Source organism: Spermophilus citellus, assembly GCF_964194105.1.
Source record: "Spermophilus citellus genome assembly, chromosome: X".
In the NCBI taxonomy this organism is placed as follows: Eukaryota; Metazoa; Chordata; class Mammalia; order Rodentia; family Sciuridae; genus Spermophilus; species Spermophilus citellus.
This window is the reverse complement of record NC_138190.1, coordinates 128,869,673-128,894,781: the sequence shown is the minus strand read 5'-3', so window position 1 is coordinate 128,894,781 and position 25,109 is coordinate 128,869,673. Positions and strand designations below refer to the sequence as shown.

The window sequence follows — 25,109 nt, the reverse complement described above, 5'->3', positions numbered from 1 at the left end:
AAAACATTTGTATACTTCCCATGCAAGGTCTAGTTTCAAACCCATTTGAATTTGTCAACATCAGGAGAAAGCAACAGGCAGGGAGACAACTGTCTTTGACCTCGGGAGGGTATCCGTGAGTTAGACAAAGTGGTATATCTTTGTACACGAGATCTGATTCCCATCCCATCCCAAGGCTATTCGGAAGGGCAAGGAAGAGACACAGTAGAATTATCACCCTAGCTGAAGAAGCACGCAAAACATACTGGAATGTAGAACATAACAGAAAAGACAATATAGATGATTGCTCAGAGGGCAGTGAGAGTTCCAAGAGGGATGTCACTCACTGAGGGCTGCCAGTTCAGGTCAGGACTAGGTGAGAACTTTGCTCTGGCCTAGATGCAAGGATTGGTGGAGAACAGAGCCACCTCAGTGGGTTTGAGAATAGCATAGGCACTGGCCATGGGAGCCAACATGGTGAGGTCCTGATCAACCCTGCTGGCCTCTTGCCTGGAGCAGAGACGCCTACTTCCAGGAACTGGATCTTGGAACTCTGCAGGAGGCTCCAGCATGCCTAATGTGTAGGCTGCTGCAGCTGGCACTTCCCTGCCCTAGGTTTGGGGCCTTCACACTTACCCTAGGGGAGCAAGCTCTATCCAGAGAAATGCCCAACAGCTGTGCATACGCCTTCCGCTGGTTTGAGTATTTTCCCAGAATTGACCTGAGGGATTTACAGAAATGAGTCAGAGAAACAATTGGTTGATTCTATTAGAAAGTTTGTCAAACTAGTATTTAGGTTGAATTTATTACAGCAGATGGGCTTCCGGGCAGGGACTGGTGCCATAGTTCCAGACCATCTCTCCCTACCATGTTGTTAAAGGGCGAGGAGATGGAGATAAAGGTTTTAAAAATGGAAGCAAAAAAAAGTCGTGTGTGTGTGTGTGTGTGTTTGTGTGTGTGTGTGTTTGTGTGTGTGTGTTTGTTTGTGTGTGTGTGTGTGTTTGCTACCACCCAATTCCTAAATGTTGTCTCACTCCAGTTAACCCGAACCCTATCCACTAAGTTCTCATACATCAATGCATATCTCTTGAGAGCAAAGTTTTTGTTCAGCAAGTGTTAAGATATGTCAAGGCTAAATGATTTACCAAGAAGAGACTCTTGGGCCCATACATGGCTATAGAAATTAGCTTTGCCACCACTTTTTACTGTGTTCCTTATGTTAGTGTTCCCTGAGCCCAGGAAGAGGCTTTTGCTTAGCTCCCCACAGAGTCTAGCTGTTTGGCTTTTGTCAAGTGGAGTCTTGTAACCTGGTACCTCCCATATGACATATGGGTCTCAGAACTTCCATGTGTAAAATTAGAGTTAAGTGAGAAGAGCTCCATGATACCTTGCAGCTTAGATCTTTATTTTGTGAATTTTGATTTGCCTTTTGGTACAAAATGAAATTACTTTTCTGGCATGGCCCACGTGTCTCATTCCTACCAATATTCTTATCAACCCAACTCTGTTCTATCTCCTTTGTTCCCTACCAGTGTGGACATATGAGTCCTTTTGTTTCATTCATAAAGCATCCATCTGCATTGAGTCTTTGTTGTTGTTGTTGTTGTTTTTATTCAAGAGGGGCAAGGAGGAGTCTTATATTTTGCTAAAATACTCAGACCCATCACCTGATACCACCCTTCCATCTTAGATTTGTCTGTTTATTCATTCATTTATGTGTTCATCTTTATCAATTCTCTCATTCAGCAAGATTAAGGGTATGCTTTCCTTGTGCTTAGTATAGTGCTGGGCAATGTATATGTAAAAGAAAATTCAATATAACCAGTTGTATAAGATGAGAGGTGATTTGTGATGAATGCTGCACTACTATATACCAGCCTTGATGGAGGAGCCTGTGACTTGCAGCATGTCATTAGGAATATAGTCAGCTATCCTGTATTTAGAAGTATTGCAAATTATAATTAATAGGGTAAATAAAATTTTTAGAATAGAGATTACTTAAAGTATATTAAACCTTAGCCTGGCACAGTAGGGTACACCTGTAATTTCACCTACCCAGGAAGCTGAGGCAGGAGGATTACAAGTTTGAAGCCAGTCTGGCAACTTAGGAAGACATTGTATCAAAATAATTTAAACTTTAAAAAGGGCTGAAAATCCCCAGCATCCCCCACCCCACACAAAGGATATTAAACCTTAAAATGAGAAAAAAGTGTGAAAAACAATTACCAGAAGCTATATGTGTTTGTTTTCATTTCCATGATGGAGCATTCATAATGGATTTCACTCAGGAGACTTTGAGTATCATACCTAGTATTAACAGAGTTGTTTTTATATGTTTGGATTGGTTAGAACAAACTTCAAGTCAGACACAGTGATATTCTTTTCTAATTCCCAGTTTACAGAAAGGAAAACTGAGGTTATGTGTAGCCTTTAATTACCATATTCTGGTTGCTGAGAGCATAGTCTCAGTGCTACAAAAGTCCTCTTTTTAGGGAGAGGCTGTGTAGTACACAATCCTGAATTATCAAGAAAAGTCGCAGGGTTCTTAGTCTCCAACTCCAACAGTTCCTTTTCTGTGGTATTGCCAGGCCCAAACTCTATTATATCCCAGCTCTGTTTGGACTTCTATATCAAGCATAACCTGGAGGAAGCCTTGGGATCAGGCTTCCTCTTTACACTCTGATGATTGGTGCAAAGAACTCTTTTCACATACTTTTATTCCAGATTGCTTGCCTGCTCAGGTCTTTACAAAAATACCTAACCCTACAGGTAAGATTAACTGCCTGAATCCCTTGTCACAGCCTACTTTTTGCCACTTGGTATCTTTTATGCTTTTTTTTCCATGGAACTTCTGGCGAATTTACACAACAGCAGTCTTGACACCTGCTTTGACCTTCCAGACCTTTGACCTCTTGCCCAAGAGGCTCTGTGACACATGTCTTTCCTCTGGACTCCATATCTTGGCCTGCCTTACTTCTGCTGCCTTGATACCATCCCCTTCAGTGTGACAGTGACAATTCTGGTCACGTACAAAGCCTCCTTTCCTGAGGAGCTGGAATACCAAATGACAGCTGTGTATGAGGAGTAGTTCAGTTGACAACTGATTCAGGACATTGACAAGATCTCATTATTTTTTTTCTTTTATGTTTACATCTTTCCAGTATGTTTGAAAAATCAAGAAAACAATACAATTTGGTCCCCTAAATTGAAATGATAATGAAATTGCCTTCTTATTTATTTAGTTTTTGTTATTATCATCTTTCCTTAGGCCTCTTCTCACACACACCACCAAACACATCCCTACACCCCTCCTTTCCCCACCAACTTTCTCTTTGGAAAAGACATGCCCTGCTGTGGCTGTGCTGATTGCTGCTCACACACTGTATCTTTCCAGGTTTTTCTATCTCTGTTCTTTTTGGTCTCATTCATAGATGATGTAACTGATGACTGATGATATGGACTTGGTTATAAGGGACAACGTGGAACATGCTGTATAGAAATTGGGCTTTGGTGGTTGTAGCTGATTTTGCTCCTGCTTCTCTGCATTTCAGGAAGCCTTTTGCCTTTGTTTGTAAAGAGAGAACCTGTGCGACTATAGTGATTGACACTAGTTCAGTCAAGTGCCATTCAGTCCCATGGAAGAACATTGAGTGCCTACTATATCCAAGGCATCTAGAAAAAAGGGGAGATTCACCCTTATCTTGGGAGCCCTTGTGGGGAAAAGACATGTCTTGAGATAGAGGGTGGACCGTATGGGTTCACAAGTGGGAGTGACTTTGCCCTTGACTAGTTTTTACCACATCTGACCACCTTATTTCACCTCCAGTTTTTAAATTCTGTCTTCATTTGAATTGAATGATGTACTATTTGATGTGATTTTTTTTCTCTGCTTTTGTTCCTTTGTTGCTAGGTCTTCCCTCCTTCTCCCTCCAAGTGGGATTTCTTTGAGGCTTGATCCTTACTCTTTGCGTTTTCTCTCTCTCTCTCTCTCTCTCTCTCTCTCTCTCTCTCTCTCTCTCTCTCTCTCTCTCTCTCTCTCTCTCCTCCCCCCTCCCTCCCTCCCACCCTCCCTTTGTTTCAAGATATTACTGACTTATTCTTGCTATGAGAGCAGTGTCAATGCCTACAATCAAGACCTGTCTCTAAAGTTCTAGTTCAAAGACTTCATGGACATTCCTGTAGGTATGTAGTCCTAATCATCTAGTCCGACCAGTTGAAAATCAGCTTATGATCATGCCTTCCCTTTTGGCTAATGAAGTGCCATTTTTGCAAGATTAAAGCCTTCATTATCATTGTGAACTATTCCATCTCTATCTTTTCTCTGCCATCTGCAAATCTAAGTTGGCAAATTTTCTTGCTTTTGCTGAGGATTGAGAAATTTTAGAGATGTCAGTAACTTGAGGTTATATAGTATGGAGTTTTCATTATCTCACAGAGGTAAAAGGTTAGTAAATAATAAGGCTGAGACTAGAACTTGTGTCTAAAGATCTCTAGGCAATTGTTTTCTGACACAGTACTACCCTAAAGCATAGTTAAGTTTATAAGCTCTAGAAACACATGACTGGTTCAAGTCTCCACTCAGCTTTAACCTTGGACAAGTAGCTTAATTATGATTTGCCTCATCTCTAAAACAGAGATAACAATATCCTGTTTTAAGATATGTTAGATTAAGTGAGAAAACACCATAAATCACTTAGTACTTAGTCTATCACATCACCTCAGTTCCAGGTCCACTGCTGACACTCTTCCAGATGTTTCCATGCTCACTGTTAAATCTTATCTACCTTTCTAATATAGACTTTCTAAGGTCTTGTCCTGTTCTGAATCCTATTGTCCTAACCATTTAAGTAATTCAAATTGAACTAGTTTCAACAGCTTTTGAAAAAGAGAATTTCTGCAAATGTTATTACCTCATATAAGATCAAAGAAAGATAAAATAGAGAATTCATTTGTAAATACTTTGAGGTAATTTCCAAAATTCTCATTTGTTATTAACTTCAAGAGGCAAAGAGAGGAGACCCTGAATTAGTCTATACATATACCATATCAGAAAGAGTGGCTGATTGGTTTACTTGTGGGGTTGGAGGTTATAGGAGCACGTTGGCTGTATTGTCTAATAATCTGTTCTTATTCTCCCTTGACAATATATCTTGGTCATGTGTCAATGAGAAGTTTCACCCTTATGAGCTCTAGTAGATGAACACTAAGATATTGGAAAATGCATGAGGATAAGAGATTTCTGGAAATATAGGAATGTCTAAAGGAATGTAAATAGCCATGGAGCCACTGAGAAAGAGGCTAGGGAAGTTGACCACTTTCTGAGGGTAGTGAGGGCAGAGAAAAGGCAGAGGTAGAAGATTGCCTAAGAAGCCATGGGTCAAATTTTTCTGCTGATTACTTAGACTAAAAGGCTTCAAACCTTATAAACTGCTTTATAGAACAAATCAGTATCACTTAAAATTACCTCTAGGGATAGCCCTTCTATATCCAGTACCTTATTCTGGCAGAGCTAAAAGAACTTTAGGGATATGTTTTTATTTAATAGGAGGAAACTGAGACCCATGAAGAAGAGCAAATTGTTCAGTGTTCCCAGTGGTTTGATCCAGAATGGCATAATGAGCATTATTTAGCCAGTTTTGTTTGTGGAGAGGACACAGAAGGATCATTTGTACTATCTTACCCATATCTAAAGAAAATAAGGCATACGTGTACTTATGACAGAAAACCAAAAGCTTGATTTCTCTCTTTTAGAGGGTGGCTAAACTGGAGTTAGACCTTTTTCATTTTGATAAAGGCAACCTTGATTCATGATGCATGAGCCTGAGTCTTTGAAACTGAAAAGAAAGGTTTTGTTCATTGAACATGCAAACAAATTACTTTTCAAGGGCTGAAATTTAAACTGTCATTAAGCTCCAAGAACATCTATACTTAAATATACATAAAGGCCAGAAAACTCTATGTAACCTTAAAATAGTAAAATTAAAAGCGAAGTCCCACCTATGCAAATAATTTATTTCATTGTGACACTACTCTTTAGTTTTACCATCATTTGTCTGTATTAGCTGTGCTGGCTTCACCGGTATTTCCAGGGAAGCCCTGAAATATGACCTTAGATTGGAAATAAGCAGTCAGAGCAGTTCCCAAAGGTGAGCTGATGCTATAGAATCAGAGTTGCACTGGTTTCTAACAATGCTTGCCTCTTTGCTAGGAGGAATAATAATGAAATTCTATCTGTAATAATATGTTTCTCTCAGGATGTGACTAAGGGGTCAAAACACAGTGGGAGGAACATAGTCAAGAAAGTACAGAAACCTGGGTCCTAAGTCTTTCACACTGAGTGATCCCCTTCTCCTCTCTGGTCCTCAGGTTCCATCTATAAAGTGAGAGGCAGGGACCTAATGATCAAGTTGGAAGAAAAGAGGGAGACCCACTCCCCATGATACACATACATGCATGCACTAATTTTTCTTTCGACAAAGCTCAATCTGGTTATGTGGTATAAGCCCTGGACTAGGGATCAGGGTATCTGGATTCTCATTCTAGCAGTTTCTGGAACTCTATATGCATTCTAAGTTAAAACTTTTTCCCTTTGTTTCCCCATCTGCAAAGTAGGGGAAAGAGAGTAGGGTTCTTATTGGTTCCCCACCAAGATTATGTGTACACACACACATATAATCCATCCCTAATTAAGTAGACTTCCCTTGGAGCAGAGTTCTGCAGGTCTGTGTTTTGCAGTCACTTCCCAGGTGATTCTGATGTGTGCTTCTTGCTTGGCACCCTTACTAACCATTCTCCATGGACCTTCTCATTTTCTGCCATTCTGGGAGATGAGTGAGCAATGGTGGGGACACTCTGTCAGTCCAGGGATTAATTCAACAGTGTTTTCAGCTCTCACTTTCCCAGCAGAGTCTTTTCAAGGGATGGGAGGTGTGCTGAGGGCAGGAGAGCAGAACACACAAAGGCACACTCTGGGGTTGCCACATGGCAAGTTGCCAAGACACTACTCTTAATTTCCTAGTTGTTGCCGATGTGGTCTTTTCTTGAACTGTACAGGTTCAAGATTAAATTGATCAATTCCTGGCTTTTCAGGAATCAATGGGTTAGATTACTTGCTGCTTGTCAAGATGTAGTGAAGAAGTTGGTGCCAGGTTGAATTTTTTCCTGAGAAAAATCAGGGCTGACTTGATTCAGAGATGAATGTGGTGGAGGGAGGGCAACCTATTGCCTAATTTTCTAGGGTCCCTTAGCAAAAATAAAGTATTACAGACCAAACATGTGCTTGCAGAGTGGAAACAGGAAGCACTGGGTATGACTTCATCTGGAATTTATAGGGTATGCAGGTAGCATGGTGTTGAGCTCAAGAAATGGTACCTACCAGTGCTATTTTTGTGACAGCCTAGTATAAGGGAAGAGAAGCTATCTGAAGAAAACCTAGATGTAACCCCAACTGTTTTTCTTTTTGCTTGTGTTTTTTTTTTTTTTTTGAGTGTGTGGGGAGTACTGGGAATTGAACCCAGGGAGCTTTACCACTGAGCCACATGCCCAGCCCTTTTTTATTTTTCAGTTTTAAGACAGGGTCTTGCTAACTTGCTTAGGGCCTTGTAAGTTGCTGAGACAGGCCTCAAACTTGCCATCTTCCTGCCTCAGCCTCCTAAGTTGCTGGGATTACAGGCATGCACCCTGGCATCCTCAGTTGTCTCTGACTTACAAGTTCATAATCCTTCCCTTCTGTGAGTTTTTTGGTCTCTAAAATGAGGAGCTTTGACTTCGTTGGTTATTTTCAAACTTGTTCCTTCAGTGTTCAGAGGAGGTACTCTGAATGCTACCTCGGGCCCTCTAGATCCACACAGTACTTCAGGGCTTGGCAAAACCCCATTTATATCATGATCTGCTTCAGAGATTCTCAAGCTCTTCAGTCTCAGGATTCCTTTACACTCTAAAAGATTATTGAGGATTCCAAAGAGCTTTCCTTTATGTGGGATGTGACTATTGATATGGACCATATATGAATTTAAAACTGAGAAGCTTCCAAAAATATGTTAATTCATTTAAATTAACAGTAGTACACCTATTACAATTATCACAAATAACATATAAACCAATTCTGTTTATGTGAAAAATAACCGATTTCCAAAGCAAAAAAGAATTGGTGAATGGCACTGTTTGATATTTTTCAAGCCTATTTGTTATGGTTCTGTAGATGATACATGAGTTTTCCTAATAGTTTCTATGCTTGATCAGTTGCAATGTTTGGGTTGAATATATGAAGCAAAATCAGCCTCATACAGATGTATATTTGGGAAAGGAATGACTTCAGGAACCCTTGAATAGTCTTGGAGACCACCACTCTTTTTGTGCCAAACTTTGAGAACCGCTGCCTCATGCAGGTGGGGAAATTAATTGCATCTCTACTTTTATCCCCTTTCCCTTGACCTCCCCCACCCCCTCTTCAATTAGATCACCTCATTTTTTTATGTTGGAAGATTTCATTTGTAAAATGAATTCTGTCTCTAAAAGTGTTTGGAATCAATCAATGTAAATCTTTCTCTCCTGCTCCCTGTTTTCCCAATACTGGGGAGTGGACTTAGGGGCACCTTACCACTGAGCTACTTCCCCAGCCCCTTTTATTTTTTTTATTTTGAGACAGGGCTTCACTAAGTTGCTGAAGCTGACCTAGAACTTGCAAACCTCCTGCCTTGGCCTCCAGTTACTGGGATTGCAGACATTCAGTACTGAGCCCAGCACATTGTAAAGATTTAGATAATCTTATGTTATTGAAGATCCACCCCAAAATTTGGGACTAATCAAGATTGTTGAAATATCATCCCTGAGTCTTTTCTACAATGATGTAAACTTTTACGCTGTGAGGAGGGGTCTTTGGGATTGTGCCTTAGTTTTCCTGGACAGTGAGTGGCATGTATGTCATCATTGACAGTGACAGTTTCACTGCACAAAATAGCATTGAGTGGCTTGAAAGATTTAATGCCTCCCCAGAATGAAGCTGACCTACCCAGGGAGTGATATAGGCTGGAGGAGGAGTAGATTCAATATTTGTGGAGCTGTCTGATCACTGAAGGAGAGAGACAGGCCATAAGGGCAAGTTTCAGTGATATACTTATGTGTCGTCATCTTTTTTTTTTTTTTTAATTTTTTTTAAAGAGAGAGAGAGAGAGAGAGAGAGAGAGAGAGAGAGAGAGAGAGAGAGAGATTTTATTTACTTTTTAGTTTTTTTGGTGGACACAACATCTTTGTTGGTATGTGGTGCTGAGGATCGAACCCGGGCCGCACGCATGCCAGGCGAGCGCGCTACCACTTGAGCCACATCTCCAGCCCCATGTGTCGTCATCTTTAAAGCTAGGCATTCATTATTATTATTTATTTTCTAGATTTATGTCACACCATTATTCCAAGTGACAGAAGCCAGTGTTGAATACCATGGGCTTCTTCTAATTTCTTGTGTAATAGAGATGGCTGTACTGTTCTTTCCCTATTGCCAGCATCATCATTGATTTTCTGTCATTTCTTTCACAAAATCACCTCCTGGATTTGGCTTGGCTTGGCTTTTATAGCCGAGAATATTCTCTTCTCAGTCCTCTACTGAGCCTGGTACTGTGAATCCCATTGATGTAAGTCAGGGAACAGTTCAACAAGCACTCCATGGGACCTGTTGACTTTCTCCTTCGGTCTGTGAGCATGCCCAGAAGCATCTGATAAAGCATTTCCTTTGTTTTCCCTGCTGGCCTAAGTAATAATAAAGAGGCCCCACCAAATGCCCAAATTATGGTCCATCATTTGGGCTAATTGGGTATCTCTAATTTAATGGAACTCTTCTCTGGGAGTTAAAAATAAAGCTGAATCTCAGGAGAAACTGGAACCCTTGTACATTGCTGGTGGGAATGTAAAATGGTGTGGCTGCTATGGAAAACAGTTTGGCAGTTTCTCAAAAATCTAAACATAGTATTACCATATGATCCAGCAATGCTTCTCTTAGGCATATACCTAGGATAAATGAAAACATGTCCATACAAAATCTTTTTCTTGAATCTTCACAGCAGCATTAATCTTGATAGTGAAAAGAATGGAAACCATGTAAATGCTCATCAGTGAATGAATAGGTAAACAAAATGAAGTGGCCCTATTCAATGGGATATTTTTCAATCATACGAAGATCTGATACATGCTACAACATTGGTGGACATCAAAAATTTTATGCTGAGTGAAAGAAGCCAGACAAAAAGGCCATATATTATATAACTCCACTTAGTAAAATAATCCAGAAAAGGTACATCCAGAGACAGAAACCAGATTTGCCAGGTGCTAAGGGGAGTGGGAAGAGGGAGTGACTGCTCAAAGGGTACAAGGTTTTCTTTTGGGATGATGAAAATGTGTTGGAACTAGCTACAGGTAGTGGTTGTACAACATGCGACTGTACCAAATTCCACTGAATTATACCCTTACAATGGTTCATTTTGTGTTACATGAATTTTACTTCAATTGAAAAATGCAAAGCAAATGAACAAAATCCACCTGAATCCTTGGCTACTGCCCTCTCTTGGCCTACCTTCTCTCACAAATGTTTGTAGAATGAAGAACCAAGTTCTGAGCCATAAACTCCTTCAGAGTCAAGAATAGACTTACTATAACCTGCAGGTAGGCCCTTTAAGTATTTATATCCCATGGAGCTACTATATAAGGTGCATGATTTTGTATTCAGCTTTTCTTACTGTGAGCTCATGGAAGGCAAAGAATGTGTCTTGCTCACTTTTCAATTCCAACTCCCTAAGCACAATTCCTGACATATAGAAGACACTCAACAAAATGTTTGTTGAATGAATTAATTAATGGGTTTATTGTACCTCTTTATTCATCTTTATGTCCAATTCACAGTGCTGGTAATAGTTGTTCTATAGCAGGTACTCAGGACAGACCTGTGGACTTGACTACTGAGTGAGAATGAGATTGTTTAGATGTGTTTTATTTAAAAAATTTTATATCTATCTAATGAAACATTATTTGGGCCATGAAAAAGAATGAAGGGCTGATAATATGCATTAACACAGATGGACTTTGAAAACTTCATGATAAGTGAGAAAAAACAGCCATAAAAGACTACCAAAAAGATTTTTGAGGTTCATTCATGTTGTAGCATATATCACAGCTTCAAATGAGTTTATGGCCGAACAATATTCCATTAAATGGCTATGCCACTTTTGTTTATTCACTCATCTCACTATAGGAACTTGGGTTGTTTCAATTTTTGTTCATCCATGTGTTTGAAATATCCAGAATAGGAAAGTCCATAAGGACTGAAAATAGATTCATGGCTATCAGGGACTGGAAGGACCAAGGATATGGCAGTGAAAGCTAAAATACACAAGATCGATCTCTTTCTTTCTTTCTTTCTTTCTTTCTTTCTTTCTTTCTTTCTTTCTTTCTTTCTTTCTTTCTTTCTTTCTTTCTCTCTCTCTCTCTCTCTCTCTCTCTCTCTCTCTCTCTCTCTCTCCCTCCCTCCCTCCCTCCCTCCCTCCCTCCCTCCCTCCCTTCCTTCCTTCCTTCCTTTCTTTTTCATTATACTGTGAACTTTAATGGATCTGTGTTGTCAGCCTAATTTGTAAAGATCAATAGCTCCTGGTACACTGCAGCCTAGGTGTCCCTATTTTTTAAAATTATTATTTGTTCTTTTTAGTTATATATGACAGTGGAATGTATTTTGACAAATTATACACACATGGAGTATAACTTGTAGTATTTAGGATCCCACTCCTGTGGTTATATGTGATGTGGAGTTAATCTGGTCATGTATTCATATACGAACATAGGAAAGTCCTGTCCAATTCATTCCTCTGTCCCTCCTATTCTTCTCTCCCCCTCACTTCTCTTCATTTTCCTTTGTCTAATCCAATGGATTCCTATTATTCCCCTCCCCAACCTCCCTTGTTTTGGGTTAGAATCCACAAATCAAAGAGAACATTCAGCCTTTGTTTTGGGGGAGATTTGCTTATTTCACTTAGCATGGTATTCTCCAGTTCCATCCATTTACCAGTAAATGCCATTGTTTTATTCTTCTTTAAGGCTGAATAATATTCCATTGTGTGTATATACTACATTTTCTTTATCCATTCATTCATTGTATGGACACCTAGGTTGTCTCCATAGCTTGGCTGTTGTGAGTTGAGTTGCTATAAACATGGAGGTGGTTGAGTCACTGTAATATGCTGTGTTTTTTTTTAATCTTAAAGCAGCCTTTTACTAAATAAAAGTCAATGCAAAAATGCATGATGAGCAAACTATCAACATTTAATATAAAGCCATGTCCATGGACAGGGCTGAGATATGTGGAGGTGAGTGAGGCTGGGGCATTCAAGTGTAGGGTGACAGTGGGTCTGTATTTTAATAGATACAGATATCAGGTTCCATGTAGATTTGTTGGCATTTATTTTGATTTTTTAAAAATATGATGCTGAAATATCATTTACCTTGATGACTGAGTTTTTAAAATTCATTCTAATTTGTTATATATGAGAGCAAAATGCATTCAATTCGTATTACACATATAGAGCACAATTTTTCATCTCTCTGGTTGTACACAATGTAGAGTCACACCATTCATGTCCTCATACATAAACCTAGAGTAATGATGTCCATCGCATTCCACTTCCTTTTCTATCCCCATCCCCGCTCCCTTCCCCTTCCTCTGCTTTGCCCTATCTAGAGTTTGTCTATTCCTCCCACGCTCTCTCCATCCCCATTATGAATCAGCATCCTTATATAAGAGAGAACATTAGGCATTTGGTTTTGGGGGATTGGCTTACTTTACTTATTATTATATTCTCCAATTCCATTTATTTACCTGCAAATGCCATGATTTTATTCTCTTTTAGTGCTGAGTAATATAGTATGCTGTTTTTAAGTCCTTTGGGTATAGATTAAGGAGTAGGATAACTGGGTCAAATGGTGGTCACTACAAGTTTTCTAAGGAATCTCCATACTGCTTTCTAGAGTGGTCGCACCAATTTGCAGCGCCACCAATAATGTATGAGAGAATCTTTCTCCCCAAATACTCACCAACATTTATTGTTACTTGTATTCTTTATAATTGCCATTCTGACTAGAGTGAGATGGAAAATCCCAGTGTAGTTTTAATTTGCATTTCTCTAATGGCTAGAAATGTTGAACATTTTTTTCATATTTTTTGACTTCTGTATTTCTTCTTTTGTGAAGTATTTGTTCAGTACCTTTGCCCATTTATTGATTGGGTTATTTATTTTTCTGGTGTTAAGTTTTTTTGAGTTCTTTATATATCCTGGAAATTAATGCCTTATCTAAGGTACTGGTGGTAAAGATTTTCTCCCATTCTGTAGGCTCTCTGTTCATGTTCTTGATTATTTCCTTTGCTGTGAAGAAGGTTTTCAATTAGATACCATCTCATTTATTGATTCTTGATTTTATTTCTATGCTTTAGGAGTCATAGTGAGGAAGTCAGTTCCTAAGCTCACATGTTGGAGAATTGGGTCCACTTTTTCTTCTAGTAGGTGTAGGATCTCTGGTCTAATGCCTAGGTATTTGATCCACTTAGAGTTGAGTTTTGTGCAAGGTGAGATATAGAGGTTTATTTTCATTTTGCTGCTTATGGATGTGTTCCCAGAACCATTTGTTGAAAAGGCTATCTTTTCTCCAATGCATGTTTATGGCACCTTTGTCTAGGATGAGATAATTGTATTTATGTGGGTGTGTCTCTGTGTCTTATATTCTGTTCCATTGGTCTTCATGTCTGTTTTGGTGCCAATACCATGCTGGTTTTGTTACTATAGCTCTATACAGGCTTTCTTTGAGAGGTGATTAAAATGTTCTAAAATTGACTGGTGATGTTGGTGCTATCTGTAAACACACTAAAACCCACTAAATTGTCCACTGTAAATAGGTGAATTGTGTAGTATATGAATTTTTTTAAAAAATTTAGTTGTCAATGTACCTTTATTTTATTTATTTATGTGGTGCTGAGGATCAGACCCAGTGCCTCACGCATGTTAGGCAAGCACTCTACCACTGAGCCACAACCCCAGCCCTAGTATGTGAATTTTATCTTAATAAAGCTGTTAGAAGTTTAGATAAATGTCAGAAGAAAAAAGAATACAATTTGAATCAAAGAGAGATGTGCCCAGGTTTTGGGAGAGACTTCCATCCAAAATGTAAAACAACTGGTCTGGGTATATTCCAATGATTTATCTGGAGAAAGGTCCCTTTCAATTGGGCTTCCCTTATAGGAGCAACTCCTATGAGTTTCCAGATCATTACCCACCGGACGAGGCGCTGGTGGCAGAGTAGCTTAAAGCCGGAATGTGAAGGGCAATTGACAGCTGTTGGGTAGTTGGAGACTGATTGGAATATATGTGAGTGGGAAACCAGTATTCGATTTACCCAAACCCAGCTGCCTGGTGATTTCTGCCTTGACTGTGATCCACAGAGCACACCCAGTTTGATGAGGAGGAGTGACAAGCAGTCTACTGATGTGCCACTTGTGCAATTAGCAATTCAGCAAGTCCAGCTTCAAATAAGCACTTCCAAAATCTCCTCCTATTCCTGGAGACAGTCCCCACTATTTCAGTGCCTTTCAGCTTTCCTGAAAGAGTAGACTGATCTGCTGCTACAGGGCTACCACAAGACGGCTGAGGTGGAACTCTCTGAAGGCACATGTGTGGAGACCCTGCACTGAGTAATGCCCAATACAGTGTCAGCTGTATCTCCTGCCCTGAGCAGGAAGCCTGAATGCCATGGTCAGTGCTTCCTTATTTCCTGGATAGGAAGTCTCAGCAGCCTGAGGTGGCATAGCAGTTTCTGTGGAGGGTTACATAGCTCTCTACAGTAATGAAGGAAATGATAAGCTATTCTGATGGTTCCCTGTTGCCTTTGTGTCCGGAGGCCAAGGACAGTCCAAATGTGTTCTTGAAAAGCCAAGCACCAGACAGCAGCCAAGGCTTTGTCCAGATGCCAGCCAAGGCTTTATTGAATCTGAACTTGCAATTTAGTCTTAATCCCATTATCACAACAATTACAAAATATGAACATATTAAAACTAATTTGTAACTTGGAGGGACCGCCTTTCTATTTGGAAGATGGCCACACATTGCCAGTGTGAAAAGCGCATAGCCCTTGGAGTCAAACCCACCTGCAAGCCTCATTCTCTGTGTATTGGCTGCGTGAGTTTGGGCAAGGTGGCTTCATCTCTCTGAGGCTCAGTTTCCTTGTCTGTAAATGGAGATAAGAAAGAATATCTTACAGGATTATTGTTCTACTTAAGTGACAAATGCTGCTGGATCCCAACTGGCTTTTTTATTCCCTTCCCTCTAGTGCAGATTACTGCATGAGGTCTAGGAGGTGGGGATGGCCCTGTTCTGAACTGTATGGCCCTGTACAGGCTCCCTTTTCTCCCAGGACCTGCAAATACAGAGTTTGGGATTGATGGCACCTTCCAGTTTTGATAGTCTTTGAGCTAAGTCAAGGTCAATTGTGAATGGTCTGGCTCGTTACATGAGAAAATGGACTTAGTCATTTGACAATCACAGCTCTTTCCCAAAGCAACAGTTCCTCTCTTACCACTGTAATTACATGGTCTTTCTGGAATAAAGTATACACTCTTCTTTCCAATTTCTTTCCTTGGCTTTTTTTTTTTTGCCTGAACTTTCTGGGTTCTGTCTATATATAATTTAATGGCATTTTATTATGGATAAAAAACACAGATTTAATAGAAAAAAACAACCCCACCTCCACTGCTCCAGAAAAAGAGACCAGATCTGCCTGTCAACCTACTTTTTTCTGCAAGCCCCTGGCCCACCCACTGGCACCTGATTTATGCCCTAGGGAAACAGCCTGGCTATGGGGAAGATTTACACCAGGTTTTCATCTTCAAATGAGCTACTATCTCTGTTCCTTCTGTATTCAAGTGCTTGGCACTCATAGCCTGCAAGTTTATCTTGGAATTTAAAATGAAAAATAGTCTCATGAGAAGCTCAAAGAGGCGTACAAGAAAGTGCTTGAGAGCTTGCTGCAGCCTTGTACAGACAGTAAGTGGGGTGCAATCCCCAGCTCTTGGTGGAAGTGTCCCGTGCCCAGAGATGATGATTTGCACATCATTCCCACTTGGAGGCATGACAAAGAGTGCAATGTGCAAGGTGTAACTGGAGCCAGGGAATATTGAATATTCCTAAGCTACTGCCTTCACTGTTTATCTGCATAACCTTGAGCAAGTTAACTCTGAGGCTTGTCTGACGTCCCTGTAAAATAAAAATGATGCCTCCCTCAAAGGGCTGCAGTGAAGGACAAATGAACTGCTGAGTGGCCAACAGCTTGGGTGCTGACATCCTACAACTCTAAATTGGAATGCAGACCCTACCAAAGATTCTACTTTTCTCTTTGAGCCTCAGTTTCCTCATCTACACAATGAGTGTAGACTTGTGTGCTGGATGAAATGATTCTTGTAAAGTCTATGCAGCCTAGCACATAATAAGCACCAATTAAATGTTAGTTAATGATTTGATTGTTATTGTTTGTCCTGCAGGTATAATTACTGACAATTCTAGAAATGATAGCCTGTGTATTCCAGATGCTTTAGCAAATTTGCCCTGTATTTTGTATTCTTGGGGCAAAAACACTGGGAATCTGGGGCCCTGGTTTTGAAATTGCAGCTAATACATGAAACTAAGAATCCAGCAATGAAAACATATCACTTTCTTCATGAAAAAAGTCTTTGCTTAACAATAGTGCTATATCTTCACATAGAAAGGTGTCCAAAGCCCACAGAACTATTGAGCTGGGCATGATTTTTCAAAAACAGTGCATCCATCAATAGCAACAGGGTGATTCAACTAGGAACATAACACCTGTCAAATAGAAAGTACTGTTTAGCCAGGGGTCTCAAGCACAGTCCTAGACATATGGATTTGTCACATAGATAGAGACTAGTAAGGTACATGCAGGCAAGAATGGCAGTGGCTTAATGTTATTACCACACATTTTTTATAATAAAATCCATAATCCAGAGGTTTCATTTACTTGACCCCATACATTTAGATCTTTGGAAACATCTGGGCAATGTAGGATATTTCTCATTTTTTTCATCAGAATTGCTGGGCACATTGAATCTAACAGATTTCTATTGATCACCTGAATTTTGCCCTCTGTTAGGTATTTTTGAAGGTCATAGAGATGTTACAGTTTTGTTGAGAAAAATGAGACAGGTTTAAAGCAACCAAAGAGAAATACAGGAGCTGGGATTTAAACATGGTTGCCAAGCCTGGTACTCTGTGCATGCCACAATAGCACATTGCCTCTTACTAGGCACACTGTTCACTCTTCATTTTGGACTGCCTTGAAGGAGCAAATACAGTAGTTTGTTCAGTAGTTTCGGAACAAATTCAGTACTTACCATGCTTTGACTTCAATAGAGACCTAAACTTTTTGCTGAAAGCTGGTGATATATGTCCAAAATGGACCATTCCATGTGTCGGCACTGTCTGATCCTGGTAGTGACTTGACTGAACATTTCTTGAAATGATCTCAATCTTTATTTGAGTGCTGGCTAAATCATTACTTATTGGGAACTTTTCCATTCCCCGTTTTAAACACGTTAAAATATGAATGAAGCAGTTAAATCTCATGTTGGCAGCTTGCCATCCTTTGACTATATCAGCTCAAAAGATCTGGGATTCAATAAAGTAGCAACCCCTTATGAAGCGGACTATAAAAAGTACAGTAGAACCTTCCAGCTGATTTGAACCAGTGCTGAGATAGCATTCATCATGGATCGTCCAGACCCCAAAATCTGAAGCATGGAAATAAAATGCAATAGGGGCTGGGGATATGGCTCAAGTGGTAGCGCGCTTGCCTGGCATGCGTGTGGCCTGGGTTCGATCCTCAGCACCACATACAAACAAAGATGTTGTGTCTACTGAAAACTAAAAAATAAATAAATAAATAAATAAAAAACTCTCTCTCTCTCTCTCAAAAAAAAAAAAATAAATAAAATGGGATAAAATAAAACCCCCAGCACATATTTATAATGATATTATAAGTGAAACATTTTTCAGACCTTCTGTAACAGAAAGCAAGCCCTGTTACATTTAGAAAATTTCCAAGGGATTGATTCTTTCCTTCCTACAAAGAAAAAGTGTATATGTGACCAAACTGAAAGAATGTACTACTGGAACCTATCATACAAATACAGATGTTTTGCATTGAGGGAGCTCCAAGGCATATCTGAAAATAGCTGTCAACTTTCAGTTGATGGAGTCAGCCTGTCTCTGCACCTTATTTTATATCTCAAATAGGAGCCTTGCATCATGAGTGGCAAAGCATCTCAGGGGGCAGGAAAAATCAGGCTTTATTTTATGGCCCTCCCTTTTGTTTTGCTTTGTTTGTTCCATGGGGGGGGGCGGAAATACCCTTTTGCTGCTTTCTGAAAGACTGAATTGTCAAACAGGTGCTGTAAAAATGCTTTCAGAAGGAATATATCCTACCATAGCCAAAGACAAGTTATAGACAAACCCATTTCCCATGAAACACAAGAATCCCAGTCTCCAGATTCTTAATTAGATCAGCACTAGAGGGCACTCTTATGATGCCAAAATGGGAGATTTTTACTAAAATCTCGTGGGCAGGGTGGGAGTGAGGGGAGGAAGAGCAGGGTGATTTGTAAAGACTAGAGACAACAAACAGCACAGAGAAGACATCTGCAACTGAGAATTCACTGCTCACCAACAGATAAGGAAACACTATTTTTAAAGGCCATTCAGCAGTCAGCCTCATCATGTCCACTTTGTTTCCAAAATTTGTTTGGTGCTTTGGCAATGCAAGGCCCAGGTAATAGGCATTATTTCTCAAATGGAAAAAAAAAAAATGATTATTAACATGTAATGTAGTACAAAAAAGCAAACTTTGGCAAAAAAAAAATGTGAGAGAGAAGCATAGGAAGATGTGTTTACAAGTTAACAGCTACTGGAAAAGAAGAGCTTAAAATGTTTGTGATTTTTTATGGTTGTTTTCCCAGTCTTTTGCAACACTTGCTGCTGAAGGGTTCTGATCCTGTGTCTTGGAGAGAAGGTGCCTGCTTGCATGCTGTCTTTATGCATGCTCTGGTAGACACAAGATTGGTGGTATGCTATCAAGGAAAAGGACCAATAGACTTGGATCCTGTCTCGACACTGCCACTGAGATGCTCTGTGATCTGCAGCGTGTCCCTGCCCCCATGGGTTCTCAAGATTTGGAAGGGTTACATACCTCTAATGGTCTATAAAAAACATCTCTTGACCCTCAGAGTTTATGATTGATGGCTGCAGAAAGAACTTTCCATGAGTTTTTTTTATATTTATTTTTTAGTTGTAATTGGACACAATATCTTTATTGTATTTATTTATTTATTTTATGTGGTGCTGAGGATTGAATCCAGGGCCTTGCATGTGCTAGACGAGCTGTCTACCACTGAGCCACAATCCCAGCCCCTCCATGAGTTTTTTTAACGGCAACCACTTGAGTTCTGAATCAAACAAGGTATAGCAGGCATCTTGGGATAAAAGGTGACTTCATGTTATCAAAAGAAATGGCAGTGAAAGGACTTGCCAGCTCAAAGGGGCTGGTCTGCTGATATTAATCATTTATTTAGCTTTATGGCCTAGTCTCCTCAAATTGGCCTGGTAAGCTCAAGTGAGGTGGCTCCTAGTATATATTGTGTACTAAGCACTAGCCAGAATCTCAATCATGTCCAGACACAGTTGCCTGGGGAGCTAGTGGGATGTGTGGGAGACCTGATGGCAAGATTGGGTCACTGACGACAAATTTGCCTACTCTGACTTTGCCCCTACTGTCTCAGAGAAATACAGGAGTGTTTCCGTGTAGGTCTCAGATTGTAAGAACCCAGGATTATAAACTGTCCTGTTTAACTGTCACAGGACTGTAGATTGAAACAATTTAAGGTCATTTATCTAGTCTAGAAGGCTCTATAATCTTCAGATGCTCTTACCCAAAGGCAAGAATCAGATTGAAATCCTTGTCAGCTGCAAAGGAGTAAAAAGGCAAAATGGGTCTGGAAACCAAGTTTAATATCTTGGGGGAAGGGGGACACTGTGAAAGGAGCAGTTAAACAAACTTAGGGGACTTCACAGTTGTGCCAAGTTCTGGGCCTCAGGGTATTAAAACAAATACTCAAAGAATAAAATTTAAAGAATGTTCTAGATTTTAATATTTTCAGGCCAAACATGAGAAACTCCCTGTCACAATGTATGCATAATTTCTAGTGGACTTGGCATGGAACAAGGAAGAAGGCAGAGTGATCAAACAGTAGAACACAGGTGTCGGGGCACATCCATTCTATCAATAAATGTGGTTGCTTTCAATGTGGCCTTTCACATGCAGGTGCTTTTAAGCACTGGCTTTGGCAGGCTTGTTGTGTTCCCAGGACAGCAAGATGGTTCCATGACAACTGCTTTGAAGCTATGTTCCTGACCTGCCACAGATTCATTATCATTTTGAATTATTCTCTTACTTGACATATTCATCCTTAGTAAAAGTAATCATTTCAATTATTCAAAATAATTTCAGGCTGACTCTGATCCTTGTACTCTGCTACTGGGTCAACATGCATGATCTCATGTAATCTTCACAAGTATCTTGAAAGCCACATGAAGTTCTATACTTGAAGTCATTAGCCTACCTATGCAAATTGTTTACAGTGGTTTCTGCTTTACTAGGATGGCTTCTTTTCTTATTGGACAGTGCCCATGTCAAATCTTTTGTTAATACATTGAATATCAACATTGGTGCAGGAGCATAGTACTTGTCCCCATTTTGTAGGTGAGGAAATCAAGCTGATATATTAAGGCACTTTTGCAGTGTCATGTAATTAGTAAATTAAAGGGACTAAAAACCAATCTGTGTGACTCCTGGGCATATTTCATTACCCCATACTGCCTCTCAGGCCTGTGTAGAAGCAAAAGGCTAAGGATGAGTATTTTTCACATTTGGCAACTGAAATAGACAAGTAGCATGTTTTTCCTAGGGCCTTAACAGATATTCAGGCCCTTTATCTGGCTTTGCTTCCACCAGTTTGAACAGAGTCCTTTGCCTGAGACTTTGGAGATTATTACTCATTTAGAGAGACCAAATTAGCAAGCAGAATGTAAGGGGGTTTTTTTTGCACTAAGATATACTGTACTTGACCTTCAGAGATCAGATGAAGAATATGGTGTAAGATTTTTAAAAGGTATGGTGGGTTACTGGGCAGCGATATTCTAGGTCAGACCAGGATGAAGGTGGAAGGACATCCTGTGAAGGGAGAAGGTAGGAAATCAAAGGCACAACTCTGGTGTGGAAGCTGGAAAGAGAGTGAAAAAATCAGTCCAATGTCAGAAAGTAGAGAGGTTGAATGGACCATTTGCTTGGCAGTTCTGGAAAAATGGTAGGCAGTTGCTTCCCACAGAGTGTATTATGTGCTACAGATTTGCAATCAGACCAAAACAGTGTTGATGTGGGATTTGAAACCATCCTTCACAAAATCAGATCATCCATCTAGCTTTTATCTGGGAGTGTGTGGACTATGGAGGTCTCTGTTGATGGGTGGCCATTACCAATATCCCCAGCTCTTGGCAGATGAGAATCTACATGAGAAGAAAGAGAAAAGGGTGTGTGTATGGGGAAGAGAAGAATCAATTTTTCATCAATTAGGTTTTCATTGTTTTTCTCAATTAACTTTCTTTGTATAAATTTTCCATCATAAAGAACCAACCACTCTATACTTCAAATAAACAAAGCTGTTTCCCTGGACAGTATGATGTTCGGCCACATTTCAATTTGGCCATTATTTTTTTAGCCATGTTCTCATTTACTTATAAACCAGAATGCTGGGTTCTGGCTCTCTGAGCTACTAGTGGCAGGTTGTACTATGAAAACAACTAGAGATTAGTGCACTTTTAACTAACTTAGTCCTAAGATGGAAAGTAAAGCTATTAGATAAATAAAAACTATTGGAAGTGGGGAATTTTTTTTTAAAAAAATATGTTGTTAGTTGTTGATAGACCTTTATTTTATTTATTTATTTTTATATGGTGCTGAGAATTGAACCCAGTGCCCCACACATGCTAGGCAAGCACTCTACCACTGAGCCACAACTCCAGCCTGGAAGTGGGGGATTTTTATAAACCAACCTGTTGACTTCCTTCATCTCCTACAGCTCTCTGAGAAGGTGGAAAAGAGATTTGGTCCAAGATCAAATAAGTCAATGGTAAACAGAATTAAAACCAGGGATCCTGATTCTCAAGCAAGGACTACTGGATTTTTACATCATCCTGTTTTTCCTAGGTCTTAATTTGGTCCTTAATGTCTAAGTGGATTTACTTCGGTTTCTGAAGCCTTAAGCACCAGCCCTAAGAATGTCATAATATGAAGGTGTCATAATATGAAGTTCCTGGCTAGCATGAATATCCATCTAGAGTTTGCAGACTCCCAGGTCGCTCCCAAATTCCTGTTATTCCAGCGTTCCCTTCACTTTTTATCTTTTCTTTTCTCTGATATTTGAAATTTTTAGGCACATGCTTCCATTTGAGAAACTGATCACATCATCTTGAACCTGGCCCAGAAAAATATCACTCTCGTTTCTCCTTTAGCCAGCATCTAGGTCAACCAGGGTTACTTTTTGTCCACCTACTGCTATTGCTTTCCCAGAATGCAGCTTGTTGAGGGCTGAGGAATCCAATCTCAGTGTGTCACCTGGGCCAGCTCCTAGAGAACACAACTGCAGTCAGTGAGAAAAACTCTGTTAGGATGTAGGATTACAGTATTATGAAACTGCCTTTGAGAGACTTTCTCTTTTCAAAGGATTTCAAGGTACAAGCATGAGAGGTCTATGGGCAGGAAATGGCTCAACTGAAGAGAAACCTGATTGACATCCTTTTGAGAGGGCTTTCCACAGGGGAGAAATCATGAATTTATAATATCTTTTCAATTAGGAAGAAAAGTCTTTTTAATACAAATGTTGAATCTGAGACTATTGGGTATGTTCTGCACACATAAATAAAGGCATAAATAAAATGAAGAGAAACTCTTTACTAGAGTTGATAATATATGGTCTGTTTCAGTGGAACTCTTTTTCCAAGCAGATGGCCTAAAAACATTCCCCAAGATTGCCAGCATTGTAGAGGCAGGAACTTTTGTCTGTTTTCTTCATGGTGTATCCTCAATACCTCAAACAAGGTCCACATGATAATATTTTTAACGACATATCACAATTAAAGGGTCTTTCTGGAAGAATTAGAAAATAATTTAAGAACCTTCCCACACAATGGAATATTACTCAGCAATAAAAGAGAATAAAATCATGGCATTTGCAGGTAAATGGATAGCATTGGAGAAAATAATACTAAGTGAAGTTAGCCAATACCCAAAAAGCAAATGCCAACTGTTTTCTATGGTAAAAGGTGACTGACCCATAGTGGAGTAAGGAGGGGGAGCATGGGAGGAATAGATGAACACTAGATAGGGCAGAGGGGTGGGAGGGGAAGGGAGGGGGCAGGGGGTTAGCAAGAATGGTGGAATGTGATGGACATCATTAAACAAAGTACATGTATGAAGATATGAATTGGTGTGATCATACTTTATATACAGAGATATAAAAATTGCGCTCTACATGTGTTATAAGAATTGTAATGCATTCCACTGTCATGTATTTAAAAAATAAAATCAATTAAATATTAAAATAAAAAATAAATGGCATCAATAAATGATAAAAGGAGAACCTTCCCAGAGAGTGTATGTGTATATATGTAGTAGGGCCTTAACAATTAATTTATTTTTTTCTAATCATTATGACTCTCCTTTTTTTCCCCAACCTTTTCGCCATGGCCTTTGGTAAACTTTCAATGACCATCCACCCCTTCAATTGATGCACCTGTAATATCTTCATGGATCATCATTGAATACTCCACATCTGGTCATCTTGACTCCCAGGTAAGGCAATGTGCTTCCAAAAGTTTTCTCTGTGAAATCACTGAGCACACTTTAATATGTGGTTGAGAAGTTAATATAGAAATTAAAAAATAATTATAATCTCAAGAGGCAGTAGTTCCTTGATTAAAGTTAACTTTGACCCAGGCCTGATACAAATCAATTATGTATATATTTACATTATTTGAAGATTTCCATTAGTACAATGAAATGAAAATTATGGTTTTAGAAACTGCTGCATATTTGACTTTGGAATTTTCCACTATAAAGAATCAACATATAGCTTTGTTTTATTTTGAAAAGTGTTTTCTTGTTGTTATTGTTCTTTTTTAATCCAAGTTGTATTTTTTTAATTCATAAGGCCGTGTGTGGTGCAAGGGCTCCTAGCTTCTCTTTGCTTTGCGGGGACTCTAAGTTATGGGGTAGGTCAGTACACTCTAGATTAATTCTTTCTTGCAGCCAGATTAGAAGATAACACATTGGGCCTTGAATGGTAAGTCAGCTCATGGGGATGTCTTGTTTAAAAGCAGATCTGATGTCAGGACTCACCAGGTATATTGCTTTGTTTTTTCTCCTAAGACTTGCTCCCCCAGCTGTCTTAACAACTGAGAAGCAGAAGAGGCAGCTTAACCACACCAGGACTGATGATAAGTCAGATGTCACCTTTCAAATGATAGCACAAGGGCTCTGCTGCTAGCTATACTATTAAAAGTCTCTCTTAACTCACCTCTAAAGCCTCTAGACATATTTGATGTGAAGAAACATTTCTCCCAAGAAAATTCACAGGCCATATAACCTGCTTTGGGCACAGAAGTGTTACTATACTGTAATGTCCCTTGTTCTGTTGTAATGAAATGTCAAGCTACCTGAGCTCGTTTGGATCCTCGAGTTAGCAACTAACCTCTGTACAACTTCACAGTTCCTGATAATATCAAAAATTCCCACAGTTGAATTGGTGTTATGTGTTTCTTAAGACATATATTACAAGAAGACCTAAGCAAGTTTTGTGAATTAGAGAAACATTGTTTACTTTGATGAATGTCTTGTGTTTGGGTGGAAGAGACTAGAGAGATGATTTATATATCACTTTGTATGTGCATTGAATTTTCATCTTTTATGGAGCATCAGCAAAGTCTAATCATTCT

The 25,109-nt window shown here is 39.5% G+C and overlaps 1 protein-coding gene across 2 annotated transcripts in view; it reads left to right on the top strand.

The window, feature by feature from the left end:
• HS6ST2 (heparan sulfate 6-O-sulfotransferase 2) overlaps positions 1 to 25,109 on the top strand; it is a 298,893-nt gene that overhangs the window by 192,013 nt on the left and 81,771 nt on the right. The window lies entirely within an intron of this gene.